Raw genomic sequence first — 10,581 nt, forward strand, 5'->3', positions numbered from 1 at the left:
TGTACTTGTCATTTGCAGCACTTGCTGGTAGGTAAGTGCATAGAAGGAGAAATATATAAAGCATTTTTAGTTCATTGATGGGTCATTGTGTCAGAGGGATGCTTGATAAGCTGGGATTATATATTGTTTGGTTACCAGATTCTGTAGGTTCAAATCTGCTTATCAGACAACTCTCTGAGAAAGGACATTTATAGTAGTTGCATCCCAATTACAGTTACCTGCGCTATAACAAAGACTAATACTATAGTTCATGCACATACACATGCCATACAGTAGATAAAATCAGGAAAGCATCTATTTTGTTTATAATATGATGGAGAAATGTAGATTATAACCCCCTAAGGGTGTGTTGCACTTTTGCGGATTTCTTTTCTAAAATAAGACAATTCATTGAATTAGGCGATGATGATATATAATTTCATGTCTTCATAAAAGCTCATAATTTATGTTGTGGTTCTGACTGAAGTCCAATTTTAATCCAGCTGCAGTAAATGTTGCCTTCATTTACTGAATTTTTTTTTTTAAGGCACAAACCAGATAAGGAACATGTAGTTTCTTACAAAAGACCTCACTGTACTGTGCCACTATAAATTGTCTGACTGCACACAGATGCCTTTCTCACAGGTATACAGTGCAGTGCCTGGAGATTAGTGCACATGAGACTATGTGTTTGCTTAAGTTTGCTGATTTTCCACTACATTTTCCAAACACTTTGCAAACAGAATGAACTGACACATATATACACCCTAGTAGGCCATGAGGTAGGAAGCAACAGCCATGAACCTTACACCCAACCTGAAGTAGATGGGTGGTTAATATGGAAGCAAGCAAATGTATTTGTCTCTGTGCAACTGCAACCAGGAAGGGCATTAAAATTATGATATGTTGCCATGGTAATCAAGTCCCAGGATTTGGCTAGGAGGAAGAGTGGGGCCATAACTGGTTGCTCATGAATTCCTCAGTAGGCTTTTTGATACTCCGTTTCCTTTAAATGAAATTGGAGAAAGACTTGTAGTTCATAGTGGGGATAAAAATTTTATGAAGCTAAATCTAGGCAGTGTTTTAGTGTCAGTCAGCATTAACCCACAGCATGAACACATAAATAATTGAGATTTCAAATACCCGAGTGCTCTAGATTAGAGTACTCACAGCACTCAGGAGCTGGAGCTATGTGAAGCCCTCACTGCTGCTCAGAGCAGCTTGGGAGCTCTTTATGTCTGAATTTTGCGTGTCCTCAAATGTTACACAGCGGGCTGTCTTGGAAACATCCCACTATGAAACCTGCTGCTGCCCTTACAAAATTTATCCTGATCATAGAAGAGCAACTAACCAAAGGCCTTTACTTGTTAGCGAGGCACTTCAGATATGCCACTCTTCCTTCCGGAGATGCTCCTAATTTAACATTTCCCTGGCAGCTTACAGCTAGAAGTAGAGCTGCACAGGATGAAATCTGCATCCAGGGAAGAGTGGGGAGGCCAGCATTCACTCTTTCTGAAGCCAGAGTGCCTGTTAATGGCTTTGGCCATTTTGTAAGAGTGCAGACCCCCGCGTTGGGTCGGGTGCCAACCTGTGTCACCGCAGGCTCTGCGAGCCCCCGAAAAAAAGTTAGGGGAAAAAAACTGCACAAAAAAGTCTTGATGAATAAAATCAGCAGATCACTAAGATCTGACGGGAAAGTGGGGACGACCCCAGCAGAAAAGCGGAATGACCGTAAGCCACATCTGCCCAGATTTCATTTTTTAAATAACAAAACTGTATTTTATCACCAATATGTTTTCAAGTTTCTTTGTCAGTTTTTGCCCAGCCCTAGTTTGGCCTCACCATTCACCTTAGTCGTCTTTTCACAGGCCACTGACAGGGGGAGGCAATAATGGATCTGATTAATCTTGGTCTTCCTTGTAGGTCTGGTTGTGTCTAGCGACAACTGCACCGCATGGACCTGTGCCACCCGGGGGTGCCCAGCCAGCATGCCTCCCTCGCCTGGCCTGCATGGTTTGCAACCATCTTTTTTTCTCTGATTTATAATTTCCTCTTTTCCTCAGCAGCCACCACTTGGACATCCATAGTACACGATGCCAACACGTACATCCTTAAAATGGGAACAGGTACAGCAGATTACAAAGTGGTTTCTTGTGCAAATAAAAATAAAGAAATGTTCAGTTTTCCAGCAAAATGTACAATATTTGAACTGCCCTCGAGTTTGGAGTGTTTTCATATTTGCTTTCAATGCTCCACTGTGGTTCTCTCTTCCAACCCCCTTTTCCAGTCATAAAATGGGGAAAAGGACTCATGAGAAGAAAGAAAAAACTGAAAACAAAGGAGCGTGTGAGTGAAGGCAGGGCAGGAGGGGAAAGGGAGAAAGAAGGGAGAGGATGAAAATGCTAAACTTGAAAAAAATGCTGTTGTGGTTTTTTTTAATGAAGAACTGAAAATTTTCAGGCCTTTTTTCTTTTGAAGACAGGTCACTTCACTTTCAAAAATGTTTTGAAGTAAAAATGTCACCAGATCTATTCACAAGACAGAAAGGAATACCACATGGAGATTTTGTAATTGCTACTCCCATTTAATAGCACATGGCATGTAGGGGGAAGACAGTGTGATGTCTCTATTCAAGCTTACACCTGTCATGGGGTTGCTGACTGAACAAAGATGTTCTTTCTGCACCAAGACACAGTCTCTCTAGCAGTCCTGAAGCAACATAATGCATCCCACATCAGTCTGCCGTATATTGTTTCTGGCAGCAACCTAGAACGCCAAAAAAGTTCCAAGTTTGTAGTCCTCAGCATGATCCAGAGAATACCGGAAGTCCCCTAGCTATAGGCAAGGAGACCCCTAGGTATAAGGGGAACCAGGCCGTATCAATCTATACAGGAAACTATTTGGGCTGCTATTATCAGGATGCCTAGAGAAATAAGGCATTACAGTTCAGATTTCTAGGGAGGCCCAAGAAAGTTAGGTACCTAAGTCTCACTTCAAGTTCCAGCCTAAACCTCTGCATTTTTCTGGGAAAGACGGTCCTACGTGCTGGACTTATACTTGCCAGGTAGGACCACTTCCCGACTGTACCCTCTGATAGGTCAGATTCACAGGAAGGTATACAAAGGCGCTGTTTTACCAGGCCAGGACATCAGTTAACATGGAGCCAGGGTTTTCATCTTGCACATTGTCCCTGCTCCCTCCTGTTCAGATGTACCAATATCTTCAAAGTGCTGGTTAAGCAAAAAAATAGCACTGGCTCATGCATCAAACCTGAATGCTACTATAGCAGCTCTCCTTTAGTAAAAGATTTAGAAGCCTGGGCTTTTAGGAACTCATTGCAGAATGAACTGTTATACGGATTGCAGCAGTATAACAAGGGATGGGCGACTGGGGCAGCGGCCTATTCTGGGGTGACACAAGAACTGTGGCCATCGCTGCTGCTGGCTTGGCCCCTGCAGCTGCTGCCTGTTATGTCTCTGATAGGGTGGGGGCAGGAATCAAAGCAGGTGGCCCCAGTTAACTGATTCTTTCAGAGGCCACTGGCAATGGGAGTGATCTTGGGCCTATATAAGACAGTCCCACCTCATTTCTGAGTGAGGAGAGGTAGCCCTAGAGCAAGGTTGGACAGCGAAGGAGTGCCAAGTAGGGGTGTGCAAAGTGGGAAGTATTCAATTCGGATTCAGCCCGATTTGGGGGACAGTGATTCGATTCGCTGATTGGGAACACTGTCCCAAATCTCAATCTGAAGATTCGGTGCTGATTCAGAGAGTCAGCGATTCGGCCATAGCCACAGCTTGATATGTGTTTTCTACATACCTCACACGTAGCAAAAACTATCAAGTTGTGTCTACAGCTGAATCATCAAATTTCTCTGAATCAAATGGGAGGCTTCTGATTCAGTTCAGAGAGATGACTGGGTCTCCTGATGTGATTCGGATTCGGAGATTCGGCTGCCAAGTTGGGCCGAATCTCCGTCGAATTGAATCAGTGACCAACGCTTCACACAGCCCTAGTGCCAAGGAGGAAAAATAGCTTCAGAGCTGGACAAGAGATGAAGTAATCACACTAGGGAAAAAGCTGCTGAGTTGGTTGAGAGCTGGGCCTTGCCAGATTCTGGATTTTCTTGAGAGGGGTGGGAACATACAGGAAATGGGGGCTTAACAGGATGCGCTGATGAGGAGGATAAAATAAATACTGATATGTCCTTTTTTTAAAGAATGACTACATTCTCTGTGGCTTCCTTCTTTTTTCCTTGCCCTTCCCCTGATCCCACACCACCGTTTTGGTGGGCAAATGATCTTGGTTCACCATGAATAATCTGGTGACAGCACTGAAGAAATTAGCTTCTAGTTACAGCAATTATGTTTTTTTAATCTGAACTGCACGGACTCATTACTCTATGACATAGTGTCTTGACCAGAGGCAGCTAGAGGTTAATAAAGGGAAACGTGGAGAATTTCCACTGCTCCACGTACATTGTAATCCTATGCTGAGCTGTCAAGGGGGGAAAGAAGTGAGTGCTGAACCACCGGCGATTTCGATTAGATGCCCCAATGTTCCCTTTTATTTGGATTAAAACCTTTGTCTTCAAAATTGTGAGAACGGGACTGCTAATGGGATGCTTCCCGGTTTTGGACTTCACAGAGGTATCAAAGCAGAACTGCCTTTCTTACATGATGTACTTCTGCCGCTGCGTGGAACAATGAAGTAAAAAAAGAGGTCAAAAGTTCATTTTTAGGAGGCAAAGTTGGAGGACAACTTAAACGGGCTCTTTCAACCTTCAGAAAAAACAGCCTGCCCCTTGTATGCTCAAGCAGACCGTGGAGCTTGCTAGTCTTCCCTTTCCCCTTGCAGACATCTCGCTGCAGTGCGGCTGTGGGCCCATGAGGTAAGTGATTCTGTCTGGCAGCTTACTTTACAGATCGAGAGAAAATAAACACAGGCGGTGACTCCTGGCTTTTTCTTTCTTCTGCTACATTTGGGCTGTCTTCACCGTGTCCTGTGACTAGAACGTGAGGCTGCTGTCTGCAGGAAAGAGCCGCGGGTTTGGTTTCAGTTCCACTGTTTTCTTGCAGCCTACAATGAATCAAATTAAATTAAAATACAGCTTTTTGTTTCCCCGTCTGTGCGAACCTAAGCCAAACTCTGGTGGCGGACTCCTTCAGACCAATGTCATTTGTTAAAGGCTCTAGTGTACAGATGTGGGCTGGGACTTTTATCAGAAATCTGATTTTTTTGGAGACTAGACCTGAATGTTTCCCTGATTTTTACAGCGTGAGCACATACATCCCCTCACACAAAAGGAAAACAGAACTATTTTTTGCAGGCTCCAGACATGGACTAGTGTTTCTAATGTTTTTTGCCATTTTAAATTGAAAGAAATGCGTCAGAAGTATAAGCTAAACAGTTATTAAGCACCGATCAGAAAAAGGGTTTTGGTGAATGAACTTTTTTGTTTCACTTTTAGCAAAAGTTTGATGACAATTGTTAGAGCCAATTTTTCTTTAAAAAAATGTTGTCCGTCACATGTATGCAGCCCTAAACCTTACTCTCACAAATATGTCTTTAAAATAATGTGAAAATAGGGTCTGTTAAGATCTTAAATGGTGGGGGTAACTAATTTTCCTCTTGATCCTCACTGCATGTATATATTTTATCAGCATGTAGCTAGAAGATAAAAGTTACGTCATGGGGGATATTCCTAACGTGAAATTTGTTAGGGCAAACAAAGACGCTATGGGGAGGGGAAAAGGGAACTATGAGCAAAACTAAACTTTTCTCATTAAGATACTTCATAATTTTTCTTTTTTTGAACAAAAACTCAATTCAAGAAAACTTTTAGTTTAGGTTTTTAGTCTAGGAACTAAAAACAAATGTAATGACTTAAAAATTTGAAACAAAACGGAGCAAAGATTTATTTCACTGAAAAGTCAAAGTATTTCAAAGGAAGCAAACATTTGCTATTTCTTTTTGGGGGAAAAAAATTCGTTTGAAAAACATTTTTCAGTGGAAACTTTTAACTAGATATAAAACTAATCATTTCCCTTTTGGAAACTGGCACATCTTCCTTCATCTGGAAAACACTGGGTTTGGAATTAAAATAATAGCTAAGAACTCTTAAAAATTAAAATGGATTGTGTACTGGGGAAGGGTACTGCCATAGGTGACGTGGTGTATCCTACCTGCAGTATGGTTTCAAGTATCATAAAGTATCTGAGCAGAGATTGCAGGCCCACAGTGCCTGAGGTTAATGAGGCACATCATTAGAAAATGACAGGTCTCTAATGTAAAGACTGTGTAAGTGTTGAATCCTCATTACAGTATTCTCTTGGGCATTTGTTTTAATCAATGCACGGACAGTCATATTAGGTTTGTTTGCTTTCTCTTTATGAATTAACATAAGATCCAGCCTTAATGAATGCCTATTAATTAAACAGTCCTACTGCGAACTGAGGCAAAATAAGCATGGAAGATATGACAAGTGAATGAACTCTTGAGGTTTGTGCTAGCAGTTTATACTCTGAATTAAACTGGTTAAAATGGTTTGGATCAAACAAAAATTAGACTGAACCCGCAGTTCAAACAAAACCTGTACACTTTTGTGGACTTCAAAATGTTCATGCATCTATTCTTCCTGGTTCTCTAACGAAGGTAGGAGGGTCGCAATACTGTTTTTGTACCATCTATAGCTCAACTGGAAGTGGGAAAAACTGAAAATTTTCTACAATAAAGCATCCTTGAAAGGGTGCCAGCCTGATTTTATAAGGGTTTTTATTTAAGTACCTTTCGTTCAATTTTGTCCGTGCAAACAGTTGGGGTTGGAGGTTACGGGGTGGGGGCAGGGCAGCTTTTAAGGTGCAAAAATCATTGTCATGAATGAAGTGTAACCTTGAAATCTAACTACAGGGACACCCTGCTTTGACTTTCTGACATCAGTTTTGACTTTATGGCGCTTGATCTGACGCTACACCACGGCAGTGAACAAGTTCTCTGCGTCTCCCATCTCCCTGGAGAACATCTGTCCAAATGTTCTTGGACACTTTCTTTAAGAAAACAGACAAGACTCCAGAAAAACCTGCAGACAAGACTCCTAAGACGACTCCAGCCAAGAACCCTTCAAAAAGGCCAACCAAGAGCCTTTCAAAAAGTCCAGCAAAGTCACCTCAAAGCAGTCCTTCCAAATCAATATGATTACTATTTACAATATAAATACATTAACGTAGGTATTTCATTCATCTATAATTGATTGAGTACAAAATTCTGGGTTATTTTTGGTGAAAATAAAGTATTGGGCCTTGGTTCAGGAACCAATCTCCCATTTATAACATTGTTTCTACGGGAAAATCGGTTCGGAGTTAGTTATGGCATTTCCAGTTAAGATGTGGTTTTCAGGAACCAATTGTGTCATAAGTCCAAGGACTGCCTGTATCAGAACTGCAAAGAAACTCTTCATCCACTACCAGTTTGTTGGTGGGCTTTGTAACACAGAAATGGTCCTTCTGGTTTACTGGTTCATGGGGTTCCTGCTCGTTGAGCACAACTAGAATTCAGTTTAACCAACTGTGCAAAATCAACAGAGAAATAAAAACCAGTGGAACAATTATTCTGTATACTATATGTGGAGAGCACAAGGCTTTCCCCAGGTAAAAACCATCTTTGTACTCTACCTCCTGAATTGTGCTGTGTGTTCTTTCCCTACAGGTGAAGAGACATTGACCTGAATCATTTAAAATCCAACCTCCTAGGTTTAGGTAAGAGGAAGACTGTATTTGCAGATAAGGTACTGAGCAATCTGAACCTCATTCCTAGCTCTACCACAGGGCCACTCTGTGACCTTGGGCAAATCACTTAACCTCTCCATGTCCCAATTCCCCAACAGTACAGTGAGGGTGGCACCATTCAGCCCCTCAACTTCCTCATATTTTGCCTGACCTTTCTATTCAGAGAGCAGCCCCTTGGTCATTGCTGACTGCAGCTATTGTGTGGTCCCTATCAGAATGGGTTCCTGGGCTTGGTCAGGTCACTACTGTAATTTAAATAATTGCAGAAACTATTTAATATGAGTGGTGAGCCCGCTGAAAGTACCCACATGAATGAATAGATTAAGGGAAGTTCTTCTAAGAGGGTTCCAGGATAATACCATATTGGCATGCACTGATTATCAACAGGAGCGCAGCACCCGTTTTCCATTGTCAATCTGAAATCCTAAAACCAATCTGTACTAGTCTTGGCCAATGCACTTTTCAGGTTTCCCTTTGTTCTGTGCCAGAGCCACTCTTCATCTTCTCTTCAGCGTGTCCTTGGTGTAAATGGAGATGGCAAGGTGAATCCAAGCATTACCTCATGGACATCCTGTTGCTTCAGACCCCGGCATGTGTTTGGCTTGGCTAATGTTTCTCTCTGAAGATCGATGAGTGCCCCTCCTGTTTGTTTTTCTCTGAAGATAAAATTTAAAAAAACAAAAAAAACCCCCCCTCTCTTGAGATTAGATTCCAGGTCTGAGCAATCCAGCTGTGAAAAAGGACAGGTGTGGGGCACTAGGAAGAAAGGCGCTCCGACGGCAGCCCCTGCTACTCCTGCCGGCGTGTGTTATTCTTGCGAGAAACGAACTATCTCCATGAACATTCCAATTAGTGCGGCTTTTGTTACCAGCCCGGGTTGACAGGCCGTGAACGTTGCAAAGAATATGTCAGGGGAGGAACCCAAAGCAGGAATCAGTGAAGATATTCTTTGTGCATTTGTGCCAAGCATGGAGGAGGGGCTACGGGCATGGGGAAGGGAGGAAAAAGGGTAACAGGGAGCTGCAGGGATCAAGTGAGAAGCTTGATAAAATGGCCAGTATTTTTTTTTGGTCCTCTGTGGCAGGCTACATTCCTGATTTGGCTACATGCTTGCTTGTCTGTAGTTGGAGTCTCCTGTTTCCCACACTTAGGAGGCTTGCTCCTGGCCTGCCTATGTTAGATTTGCCTCCTCTGGAAGGGAGACGGGAATCCCTGCAGCTTTGGAATGTTCCTAAATGGGCAAAGCAGAAAACCACCAAGACTGTGTAAACTGGCCAAACTGCAGCTATGCAGCCAGCAACAGCAAAGACAACTGTGTGTGTGAATGTCCCATTAGTCAGTAATTCAAGCTTTCCTTAAACAGCATTAATCGCTCTGAACAGCCATGGCCACTAACACAACAGAGTTCGCGCCTGTCCATTAACAGGGAGAGGATCAGGTTTTAGCAGCGCTGCATTAACTCATTGAATGAGCAGAGGCATTGCTTCCAAAGAACAAGATTTAGTGAGCAAGCCTAAGACAGTTGGGCTGGGCTAGTAAGAGGTTTTTGGATTGCAGAGGGCTGGGTCATTTAGATAATCTGATACTTTGGACTGGAAGCCAGATCGTCTCTTGAACAGGGTTGAGCTGTTCTGAAGTCAGTGATTCTGATTCTGAAGTCAGTGTTATCCCCGGGAACAAGATACAAAGCAGCCTTCTTTGATTTTTAAAACTCCATTTCTCTCAGAGCTGTGGATTAGCTGGGTCAGCACTGATACCATTATCCAATGATACTGATTGTAAGTGGAACAAATGTTGTTCTGGGAAATCTTTTAGTGATCTAATTGCGGCTTTACACTTGTTACTTTCTGTATCGCTGTTCTTTTCATACTACAGCAGAGGAATCTTTGCTAGTACATCTCAAATATTATCACCACTACTGTAGAGACAATTTTAGAAAAATTAGAAAAACCTCCTATAAAGTTGCTGTAACCATGTACAGATGGAGAAACCCAAGAGCAGGCGGAGACAAACAGCAGAACTTCAGTTAACTTGGTAGAGTCATTCGTAAACTCAGTTTTAAACTAACTTTAGTGTTATTTGCAGGATGCCCTAGCTATGGACAAGAGCACAGAGCAGTAGGCCTCTGTGAAGCAGCTAGTATTAGCTTCGTATTTGGATTCAGCCAATTTGGGGGACAATGATTTGATTTGGTGATGTGCATCACTGCCCTGAATTAACACAGCCAAATCTGATTTGGAGATTCGGTTGCTGCTGAATCAGCTGAATCTCCGAATCACAAAGGCCCCATCCCCTGCCCAGTCTCCCAGCCCCAGCAATGGCTGCCCGCCTGCCTCAGCTCCTGGCACTTTGAAAAAAAAGCCCCAGACTCACCAGCTGCTGCCAGGCAGGGGGGCGATTCCCATTGCTCTCCACTGCCCCATGCTGTGTGGGGGGCTCTGCCACAAGCTCCCCGACCCTGCCCACTCTCCCTGTCCCTCCACCCCATGGCTGCCCCACCCATCCCAGCTCCCCACTCTTTAAAAAACACAAACAAGGCCCCATTCACCAGCTGCTGCCAGGCAGGGGGGCAATCCCCGCTGCCCCATGCTGTGTGGGGGGCTTTGCCATGATCCCCCAGAAGCCTTGAGGCTGCTGCAGCAGCCAGTGAATGTGGGTTTTTGTTGTTTTTTTTTTAAAGGGCTAGGAGCTGGGGCAGATGGGGCGGCCATGGGGGGGCTAAGAGAGTGGGCGAGGGATGGGGGGTCGTGGCAGAGTCCTCCATGCAGTGTGGGGCAGTGGGGGGCAGTGAGGATCACGTCCCCTAACAGGCAGAACCCAG

General features: G+C 43.5%; 1 long non-coding RNA gene across 1 annotated transcript; it reads right to left on the reverse strand.

The window, feature by feature from the left end:
- Positions 1-402: 402 nt before the first annotated feature.
- LOC109315160 lies at positions 403-5,286 on the reverse strand. The gene is made up of 2 exons (XR_002102443.1): positions 4,894-5,286; positions 403-2,129 (listed from the first exon to the last, which is right to left on the reverse strand). It is a non-coding gene; the product is annotated as an uncharacterized LOC109315160 (long non-coding RNA).
- Between the last annotated feature and the right edge of the window lie 5,295 nt (positions 5,287-10,581).

This window comes from Crocodylus porosus, unplaced genomic scaffold (genome assembly GCF_001723895.1).
Source record: "Crocodylus porosus isolate Cpor-Errol unplaced genomic scaffold, CroPor_comp1, whole genome shotgun sequence".
In the NCBI taxonomy this organism is placed as follows: domain Eukaryota; kingdom Metazoa; phylum Chordata; order Crocodylia; family Crocodylidae; genus Crocodylus; species Crocodylus porosus.